Source organism: Oratosquilla oratoria, unplaced genomic scaffold, assembly GCF_046742065.1.
Source record: "Oratosquilla oratoria isolate Oo_2021 unplaced genomic scaffold, ASM4674206v1 SCAFFOLD49, whole genome shotgun sequence".
In the NCBI taxonomy this organism is placed as follows: domain Eukaryota; kingdom Metazoa; phylum Arthropoda; class Malacostraca; order Stomatopoda; family Squillidae; genus Oratosquilla; species Oratosquilla oratoria.
In genome coordinates, this window is record NW_027467713.1 from 1,029,236 (window position 1) to 1,039,235 (window position 10,000).

A 10,000-nucleotide genomic window follows, 5' to 3' on the forward strand; every position below is an offset into this window, starting at 1 on the left:
ACGTCCTAGTCTCAATAGCTAGTTACGACTAGTTCACAAGCTTCAGCAAAAATGTTACTCAATTACGGGTACAAATTACAAAGGACATAGCAAGATAACATAACATAGACATTCAGTCCTACAAGACAAAAAACGTGATAAAGAAAATGGTGGTGGAACAGCTGGTTCAATTAGGGATGATAGAGACCGTATCCATGGACATACTGACTACCCCTTTTTAGCATTCCTTCAGGACTAGGATGAAACAACGGTCAGGTCTCTTAGCCCTGAACAGTCTCCTACCAGACAATCCCCGTTCACCAAGCCAGCAGACAATTTGCAACTAGATCAATTAACACTAGAATATCAATTTCAATTAGAAAATCCAAAATGATAATGGGAAAAATAAAAGGAAAAAGAAAGATTAGCATTGGAAGGAGAAAGATTAGAAAAGGAAAGAGAATGGGAAAAATAAAATAAAAAAGATAGATTAGCAAAGGAAAGAGATCAAAATCAATTAGAATTTTCCGAATTAGCATTGGAGAGAGAAAAATTAGCATTGGAAAGAAAGATTAGCATTGGAAAAAGACATCAGAACTAAGGAAGTCACAATACAAGAGAAATACAGAGAAAGAGAATTGGACATTCAGGAGAAAGGAGTAAGACTTAATGTAGGTAATTTGCCTTCTTTGATCCCCGCATTTTTACCAGAATATGTAGACGGCTACTTCAAAACTTTTAAGGCTATATCTCTCAAACAGGTGTGGCCCAAAGATGACTGGCTTTCAATACTAACTCCAAAATTAACACGAAAAGCTTTTCAGGTGTATAATAGTTCAGACAGGTCCGACGATTACGATTGCGTTAAGAAGCAGGTTCTACATGCGTATGCTCTAACCCCCGATGGATTTAGAAGAAGAAAAAAATAATCTTTAACGAAATCTCTTGCCCAAACTTATGTTGAATTTGCCTCAGAAAAACTTAATGTAGAAAATGGTTAGAAAGTATATCCTTGAAAGTGGCAGTTGCCGACACGATTGACGAGTTAAACACCATAGAAACTATATATATAACTACTTTTTTAGAACTCGTCAATACTATAGTCATGGAGGAGTGGAAAAGTAAAGTTCCCTTTCACTTTATGGGATATGTAGACGAGAGAAGGGAGGAAGACTTGATCTAGGCGGCGGAGTTGGTATGCCCAAGCCTTAATGATGGAGACGTGGGGATGCGGAACTCGCAGGCAAAGCCCCATTGTGAGACCCTCTTCTAGTTATCGCCTGAAAGGAGTTGGTGTTTGAATAGGAAGTAACACTAATTATAATCATGTTTCCCAGCTAGTACAGTCTAGTTGTTGTAAAAAGACAGGTTACTACACTCAAGAATGTCGCCGTCCATGTTGTAAAGCCTCAAATAAGCCTAAAGATCTTAATAGTACCAAATATAAACCAATTGCAGCGTCTAATATTTATAATCATCTTACTTCTTTTCACCCATACATTTTTCAAGGAAGAGTATCCTTACACAAAGGTGGCCCTAATTACCCCGTGACCATACTCACGGATACAGGTGCAGCCCAGTGAATACTCCTCTCTGATATCATTCCCAATATCTCCAATGCCTTTACAGGTGAAAAGGTTTTATTTTCTCGTGTTACAAGTCAAACTTCTTACCCCCTAGCAGAAGTTTACTTAGAATGTGCAACCCTTAATTCTCAAGTGCAAGTTGCAGTGCGTCCTTCTTTGATGATTTAAGTCAAGTAATGGATCAAGAAAAAGTAAGTTCACTTTGGTAATAGGAGACTTTAATGCTAAAGTAGGAAAGAAGATGGGAGATAAGACGTGCTTTGGGAAGTTTGGAGTTGGTGAAAGAAATGACAGAGGTGAGATGTTATTAAATTTTGCAGAGAACTACAACATGAGGATAATGAACACTTTCTTTCAAAAGCGTGTAGGTCGTAAATGGACGTGGAGAAGTCCAAATGGAACGTCAAAGAACGAAATAGACTTCATATTAGGAGATGAGAGCAAAAGCGTTAGCAGTGTTACGGTAATAAATAAAGTCAACATAGGTAGTGACCATAGAATGGTAGGTTGCACAACTAAATTAAATTTCAGAGCCGAGAGAAATAAACTAGTTTTAAAAAAAGAAAATAAGCCTTGCAAAGGTTAAGGATAATAAAAAGAAAATTAAGTTAGAAATTAAAAATAGATTCGAAGCTCTAAGAACTAACGAGGACAGAGTGGAAGATATTAATTTGAATTTAGTGAATATCATTAAGGAATCAGCAAAGAAAGTAGGAAGAGCAAAAAACATTAGAGAAAATAAATATACCAAAGCTACAAATGACCTAATTAAAAGAAGAAGGACTATGCAGATTAAAAGCAGAAGAGACGAAATAGAAAAAGAAGAACTAAACAAGCTTATCAACAAAAGACAGAGATTAGAAGAAAAGAAAGAGAAACATGGGTGAAATAGAGGAAACTATTCGGAAAGGTAAAAGTATTAAAGTGACCGAGCGCAGATATGGTTTAAGAAGACAGCAAACGATATGTTTGAAAGATAGAAATGGAGAAATAATTAACTGCAGAGACAAAATGATAAAAAAGAGTAGAAGAATTTTACCAAGGGTTTTACTCGTCAAAGACCGTAGTTGAGTCAGCAATTTCATGTGTAGACGTCACTAATGCACCAGAGATTACAAAAGAAGAAGTAGAATTTCCTCTAACAACTATGAAACATGGAAAAACATCAGCGGGAGATGGTATATCAATAGATCTGTTGAAAGATGCAGGTAAAATAGTTCATATCAAATTAGCTCAGTTGTACACCCAGTGCTTACATCAAGAAAGCGTTCCTGATGCGTGGTGGAATGATGTAGTGATTTTGCTTCATTAAAAAGGAGACCAGAAGGACCTTAACAACTATCGACCGATTAGCTTGCTATCAAACGTATATAAAGTATTCTCCATGATCCTTACAAATAGTCTAAGTCAAATTTTAGATGGAAACTAACCGAAAGAACAGGCAGGCTTTAGAAGCGGATATTCAACTCTAAACCATTTGTAGGCGATAAACCAACTAATCGAGAAAACGACAGAATACAATATACCTCTGTGTTTAGCTTTTGTAGATTACGAGAAGGCCTTTGACTCGGTAGAACAAATAGCAATACTAAACTCGCTACGCAAACAGGGTATAAACGAACAGATCGTTAGTTTTAGAAAAGATACACACACACACACACACACACACACACACACACACACACACACACACACACACACACACACACACACACACACACACACACACACACACACACACACACACACACACACACACACACACACACATACACACACATACACACTAACACACACACACACACACACACACATACATATGCATATAAAAATGCGCAAACAAATACAAATTAAAAAAACATTTACACATATAATTCCATTTACACATACATATACACCATCACCTACTTCTACACCTATTAATGCACACGAATTTAAATGCACATTCACATTTACATATGCATGCACATGCACATATATATTCACGTGTACATATGCATACACGTTCACATGCACATTACATACCAATAGACAGAATATATGTATATATATATATATATATATATATATATATATATATACATATACTCAAACACATAAGCCTAAGTACATTCATGCATATATGCATACATATGCACACATACAATTACATATATACAGGCATGTACCACTGTTGCTGTGATAGCAGCTTGTCTCCTTTTGGAAACATTGGTAAAATATGTTTTAAGAGAAGCAAACGGGATGCATGTCATAGACCCTTATGCAACAAATATAAATAATAAGCTCAGAATGATAAATAATGTGTAGCAGAAGAACATAAAAATCATTGACACATTTACACACAGCAATAATAAGAACAGCTCCCGGACCAAAATATAAAATCTACAGGAACCAAACTAGAAAAAAACACATTCGCTTCCTTTCAGGACACAGATGAAATCAAATATCATTATTGAATTTTTTCTTGTATGCATATAGGATCTGCAACACAGACTACATAAAAGACGAAAACACATCATTTCAATATTTCAAATAATAAAGTACCTACTAAGATTAATCGTACGATCTAAAAAGAAAGCTCAAGAAACATAAAAAAAAACGTGACAACCAATACAGAATAGGAGAATAAGAAGAAATTTAATAGTTCAATATTCCTAATCAATGCCATAAAGAACAAAACGGGTCGAACAAAACAGCATTGCAATATCAATAATCACATAAGAAACAATAGGTAAGATAGTACAAAGGAAAATCAAGAGACTCTGGTAGAAATGAAAAAAAACAACATAGTGTACAAAACCCCATGTACCGCATGTTACTTATCATACTACGGTGTAAGCGGACAAGGGGATCACAAACGTTACAAAACAACACAGAAGTGATGTCAAGTAACACAAAACCAGTAACTTACTAGTAACATTCGCAGACAAAAAGGATATCTAAAAGTTGGAACAATATCACTATATTTCACCATTGACTCGAAAAGAAAATAAGAAAAACCTTAGAAGCTACAGAGACTAATAAAATAATCTTAATAATAAGCACACGCACACGCACGCGCACACATACACACACTCACACACACGCACTCTCTCTCTCACACACACACACACACACACGCACGCACGCGCGCGCGCTCGGAGATCTAACCTTGTGAAAACCGTTAATCTAGCACCACAGGACATAAATGAACAGCTATCATCCTCGCGTACTACCTCTATAACTGTAATCTCTGCATGTGTTCTTACATTAGATTCTGACATAAACCAGGCCACATCCTACCCGATCCTACATTTGTGTGCACCTTTTCCCCTTGGATGTTGCATGGACATCTGAGCTTTTAGATCCATCTACGAGATCAACATCAAGGCGGAAGTAGATGAAGTATGACGGCTATCACTGGACCGGATTACTAGGACAACTACACTTCGTCGAGAACAGTGTATGTGCGCTCTTGTGTGTGTGTGTGTATGTATGTGTGCGTGAGTGTGTGTGTGTGTGTGTGTGTGTGTGTGTGTGTGTGTGTGTGTGTGTGTGTGTGTGTGTGTGTGTGTGTGTGTGTGTGTGTGTGTGTGTGTGTGTGTGTGTGTGTGTGTGCGTGTTTCACCATGGTCTTGAATAACGAGTTGGACTCGTGATCGACAGCTATTTCATTCCCGGAAGAGAGCTCAGAGCTCATATATAACCGATTTATGGGTAATGCTGTGACCTTACTCACACACACCCAACTTCTCGCCCACGTGAGTTGGAGTAACGACTCACAGCGAAATGACAGTGAAATCATTTCACGCCTGGGTGGGATTCGAACCCGGACCACCGTAGTGGAGTCCGGGAACTCTACCACTACGCCATCATGTCTTGTGTGTGTATGCGTGTGTTGTGTGTGTGTGTGTGTGTGTGTGTTTGTGTGTGTGTGTGTGTGTGTGTGTGTGTGTGTGTGTGTGTGTGTGTGTGTGTGTGTGTGTGTGTGTGTGTGTGTGTGTGTGTGTGTGTGTGTGTGTGTGTGTGTGTGTGGAGAGAGAGAGAGAGAGAGAGAGAGAGAGAGAGAGAGAGAGAGAGAGAGAGAGAGAGAGAGAGAGAGAGAGAGAGTTTATGTGTGATTCTCCACCATGGCATTGGATCCTGTGTTGGACTCGTTATCGACAACTATTACCTACCCGGAAGAGAGCTGAGAGCTCATATATGACCGATCTATGGGTTATGCTGTGACCTTATATGCACACACACACACACACACACACACACACACACACACACACAACTCCCCGCCCACGAGAGTTGGAGTAACAATTCGCAGCGCAGCGATAGTGAAATCATTTCAGCCCTGGGCGGGATTCGAAACCCGGGCCGCCGTAGAGGTGGCCGCAAACGCTACCACTGCGCCAATGAGTCGTGTATATATGTGTGTGTGTGTTTGATCCTGATAAACAAGATGGTATGCAGTCTTTGTTAGAACTCATAAAGACTGTTCCTCCCATACATTTTGATATATAAGAAAATAGCGATACTCGCTACAGAAATGTAAAACTTTTACCTAATTATTTGAGGAGCATCATATATAAAAGAATCGTAACATCAGGGTTATTGTCACGATGATAATTTTGTTCTAAAATGAATGTCACATTTCATTTTACAGGTTTTACCTTTTCCCAGTCACATAACTATTTTTTATTTCATGAATATTGTAAAAAATATCCAACAAAATCTGTATTGTATATGATAAATATCAGTATGCTTTATATTAGTTTATGTGTTAAATTTTACTTCTGTTAAGTTTTTTATTATTTATATAATTTCAATAAGATATAATGACCACTTAATGATGACGAAACGTGACGTATCAATGGGGTGCTAAATAAATCAATATACTCTGTCATAAGAATAGGTTTTAGCTGTACAAGTAAGATATGTTTTCTCATAAAATTGGTATCCACAGAAAAAAAAAGTGGAATAATTATGTCTGGAAAATAAATCGAGCTCTTTAGAACTTCCTGAACATGAGCGTATAAACGTATTCACATTAACTCAGTGTTTTCCATAAATTTCTTATCGATCATACATTTGATATAAGATTAATTTTTATATAAATTTTATACAATATATGTTAACAAGTGCAACCATTGGGGAAAATCAATATAAGTTATTTGTGTTCTGTCCACCTATGAAAAAAAAAATAGAGCTCTTTAGAATTTCCTCAACACGAGCGTATAAACGTATTGACATTAACTCGGTGTTTTCCATAAATTTCTTATCGATCATACATTTGATATAAAATTCATTTTTATATAAATTTCATACGCTATATATTAACAAGTTCAACCATCAGGAAAAACCAATATAAGTTATTTGTGTTTTGTCCACCGACCAATGTCATTTGATTTAAAACAATGCCTCAATAAACGCTTGCATTCCCCCATTACTGTCGTTTGAACGAAAAATAATAATTTCTCAATCAGTCAATCGATCAATCAGCCATTCACAGTCCACTGCTGAACAAAGAATTAATCTAACCTTTTCCACAAGTCGGACGACTGTACCAAACTCTACCATATCTCTTTTTCAAACTATCCTATCCGGTCTCTCCACAGTCTGTCAGATCTTCCCCTTGCACTTTTCCTATTTCGCCGAGGCCACTCAGTAACTCTCTTGCTCCATCTGCCATCATTTTTTTCTTGCTGCTTTTTGTACCAAATTCCATTTCCTCTGGTTTGTAGCCCTCACAATATTTTCACTCCAATCTGCTCTCTTAATAAATTTTTCCTTTTCCTGTCCCTATCTCGACATTTATCTCTACTCTCTTCTTTTCACACTTTAGTTTTTTCTACACTACTTTCATCAGTTTCCAATTTTTCTCCCTTAGATTATAAATGCAACTATTTACAAAATGTAAAATTTACACTTCAGACATGTACTGATGGCAGACATCCTATCATTATGTTCTTACATTTATGAAAAATACCTCAACCGACTGTGTTGCATCCTTTTGCTACATTTTCACATTTACTAGTCAGCTTTAGCATCTAGCTTGAATATTTAGAATAATTTCAAAATTTTCACCCATAAATTATAATTCGGATAATATATTGATTGTAAATTTTGCGCTTCAGATACATACTAAAGGCGTAGATTTTTTCATAATATTCTTATATATATGACAAAATTCCCAACACACCGTATTGCATCCTTTTGTTTCGTTTTTATATTCGCCAGTCAATTTTAGAATCTAACTTCAATAATTGAACTTTTAAACTTATTCAAGATTCTCATCGCCAGCCATAAAGGCTTTACTTTGAACTTTCTAAATGAATTTTACTCGGGTTTTACTTCTATTCATATTAAAACCTGTTTTAAGATTTTTCTTATATATATCATTGAATATATGAAATATTTCTGCTGTTGCTGAAATGAGAATAAAGCCATCCAAAAATCTCAAGTGATCAATCATTAGTGTTCAGAACTTTTCTTTCTCAATTCATCTCACTAATAATATTTCATAGACAAGCGGTAAATAATCTAATAAAATTATATGGCCTTGCCGTAATCTTTTCTTAATCTTTTACTAATATTAATTTACTAATGTATCAATTGGTTGATTGATTGATTGATTGATTGATTGATTGATTGATTGATTGAATTAATTAATTACATATTTATTTGTTTATTCATTTATGTACATATTTATACACCCATAAATCAATTTCATTGTCTATTTATTTATTCATTTATTTATTCAGTAAATTTTCTACTTATGGAAGCTCGCTGGTTGAGCGGGTTAGGGCGTCGTTACTTGCGGCGAAGGTCGAGGGGATGGCGGTTCGAATCCTGCCACCGGCGAAGTTGAACCAAGGGCATGGTTAATTAAATTCCACACTACAAAGTCCTCTGTGAGGCGCACCGTCCTACCCTTCCGATGGGAGAACTTTGTGACGTTAAACAATATCATCATATCACTAATAATATATTTATAGATCTATTTACCTATTTATTTTCTCAGTTATTAGTTCATTTATCATATAAATTTTTATTGATTCTTTAATTTTTTATCTGTAGGTAGGAGCCATCCCTAGTTTAAGTATGAAAGTGCCTTCTGGTATATAATTGAATATTTATGTTGCTGAACTGCAACAGTATCTGTAAAGTAAATGTTCTTTGAAACCATTATATGGTGTTCTTTCACAACTTATTTGTGTATAGAGTTTCGTAGTGACACATGGCCATATAGGTAGTCACTTGATTGATTTTCTTGGTGACAATTACTTAACTCAGCATGTAAAAGAGCCCACAAGATATGGAAACTTACTCGATCTTTTGATCACTAGCCGCGAAAGCATGGTAACTGATGTAGAAGTCGCTGAATCTGTTGCAAATAGCGATCACAACCTAGTTAGATTCAAACTCCTAAACAATTTTAGAATAGATACTTGTCTTTCTAAAATACCCGATTTCAGTAAAGCTCAGTTCATAGGACTACGTCAGGAGCTTCAGCTTACAGATTGGGAGGCAAAACTAAGCGAAGGACTTGTAGATCAGATGTGGGAAATATTTCAAAATACGCTCACTAAGATTATTCAAACTTACATTCCTTTTAAGGACAGACGTCCCCCAAATCAGGCTCGCCCAAAGTGACTCGACAAAGAAACTGAAAAAAGTATTGCTAAAAATAGACAGGCTTATAAGAAATATAAGTGCTCGGGTGCATCTAATGACTATGAAAGTTATGTATCAATACAGAGAGATTTAAAAAAGACAATAATAAAAAGAAAACGACAATACGAAATGAACATCGCTGATAAATCCAAAGAGAATCCCAAAGAATTCTATAGTTACATTAGAGATAAAAAGGTTGTTAGAAATCACATTGGTCCACTATTATCTGCTGACGGTCAACTTGAATATTCAAATGAAGGAATGTGTAATATCTTAAACAATTATTTTAGCTCGGTATTCGTAAACGAAACACCTCAAAGTGAATTCCAAACTGAAACCTGTGAGAATTCTAGGGTAAACTTACTACGGTAAAAAAAAAAAAAAAAAAAAAAAAAAAAAATTAAAAGGTGTATAGACAAACTCAAAGTTAATAAAACACCAGGGCCTGACGGTTGGCATCAAAGAATATCAAAGGAATTGAAAAATAAGATTGTTGTTCCACTAGAAATTATTTTCATGAAATCCATCATATCCGGAGATGTCCCAAGAGAATGGAAGCTAGCTAACGTTACTCCCATATTCAAAAAAGGTGACAAAAAGAAACCAAATAACTATAGGCCTATAAGTTTGACTTCAATCGTAGGAAAAATAATGGAAACTATCATCAGAGATGCTATCGAACATCATTTAGAAAGTAACCGTTTGATAAATGATAGCCAGCATGGTTTCAGACGGAAACGTTCTTGCGTGACTAACTTACTCGAATTCTACAACACAGTTATCTCGAA